The sequence below is a fragment of the Equus asinus genome, chromosome 16 (assembly GCF_041296235.1).
Source record: "Equus asinus isolate D_3611 breed Donkey chromosome 16, EquAss-T2T_v2, whole genome shotgun sequence".
Taxonomy (NCBI): Eukaryota; Metazoa; Chordata; class Mammalia; order Perissodactyla; family Equidae; genus Equus; species Equus asinus.
Genome location: NC_091805.1, coordinates 40849131 through 40850834, shown reverse-complemented (window position 1 = coordinate 40850834; position 1704 = coordinate 40849131). Strand labels below are relative to the sequence as shown.

The 1704-nt window shown below is 42.9% G+C and overlaps 1 pseudogene; it reads right to left on the bottom strand.

Annotated features, from left to right (window-relative positions):
• Window positions 1-1154: 1154 nt before the first annotated feature.
• On the bottom strand, window positions 1155-1339 carry LOC106827358 (metallothionein-2 pseudogene; annotated as a pseudogene).
• Between the last annotated feature and the right edge of the window lie 365 nt (window positions 1340-1704).

Genomic DNA, 1704 nt, shown 5'->3' with positions numbered 1-1704 from the left:
AATAGTTTGTCAATAAACTTTGAAATGACATTTTCACTGGGGCTGTAGAATAGCCTATGCAGCAGATCTAAGCTTCCGTATAACAAGGCAACACTTGCTTCTTGTGGTAGAAGATGAGCCCCTAACAACATGGACTAGTAAGAGCCAGAGAAACAAAAGACGTAACTGACCTTTTCTGCATTAGAAATGAACAGAATTTTTGGAGTGGGATTGAAAGAAAATAGAGAAGAGAGTGAGGTAATGTGGTGGAAGATTGGAGTCCAAGTTTGAGAAGTGGCCAAGAGACTTCTAGGAATAGAGACATCAGTCATGAAATTTTAACTTGCATGTCTGTCCTGTATGTCCTGCCGTTGCCCTGATCTTTGATAAAGTCTTCTATTCTCACAAATTCCTCTGGGATGGTTTTATTTATTTTGTAGGTTTGTTGATTGGGGGTGATGAGAAGTAAGGAAAGGCGTTAAATTCAATATCTGGGTCAATATGATGAGGAATTGAGGTCACATAATTCACATGGTGAAATGATCTATGATGATCCTTAAAATGAGCATGTCAGTGTGAGTGGGAGCTCAGAGCTGGAAGTGACTACAAGAGGTTCAATCCCTTGCCCCCCTGGGAACTCAGAAATGTTACAGAGGCCATGGAAACTTCCCAACTAGTGAAATGGGGAACTGAATCAATCTTGTCTAGTTATTAGGGTCTGGGGAACACCAACTGACAAGTGGGATTGGTGTATATCTTTGCTGTTACCATCCAGTGGAAAGTGGGGCTTCCCCGACTTGTTTTAGAGATCTCAGTGTCCTCTGCAACAGAACACATCCATCATCGGCCTATTAGAGGGTCAAAACAATGGTAGAGTGGAGAAAGCACATGGGAGAGACTACATAGAGGGATATGGTTACAGTATCTTACGTTATTTATTTTAGGGAGTGTAAGTTAATAAGCCAATTGGCTCTTCTAAGACTGCTATTTTCTTCTTATTTTTACATCTATCCTAAGCTCTTTTAATCCATTCTTTTTTTTTAAGTCAATAACTTTTATTGTCATTCATGTATTTCATAGAAAAGGAAATGTAGCAATTGAGTCAGCATTGTATGAAAAAAATGCAGATTTGTACAGCTTGCTCTCTTTACATGGGGAGCAGACTCACCCAGACATCAGGCACAGCAGCTGCACTTGTCCGATACCCTTTGCAAACACAGCCCTGGGCACACTTGGCACAGCCCACGGGGCAGCAGGAGCTGCAGCTCTTCTTGCAGGAGGTGCATCTGCACTATTTGCATTTGCAGGAGCGGGCACACATGCAGGATTCACTGGTGGTGCAGGAGCAGTTGGGATCCATGGAAATGAAGTGGTGGCTGAGTCCAGAGATAGCTACACGAGGGATGGCTGGGACTTGGAGGAGGTGTGGTCTCTGTGAACCCATTCTCGTTAGGGAAGAGGCATAAATTTTATAAGGGTCTTGGGTCCAGGTTGAAATTGATCTTATAGATATTCAAGCCTCAGTCAATTTCATAGACTCTAACTCAGTCTAGAAACTTCCCCTAACAAGTTATTCTCTTTCTTAGCTCTCATCCCTTCCTGGAGAGAATAGCCCATGTATTCTCTATCGGTGCATTTGAGCCCTTTCACTTTGGCCACTTAACACCTTGGTTTTTTGGTGGCCTGATGAATTGCCTGTCGGCCCCCCACCCTTCTATTTTCTCA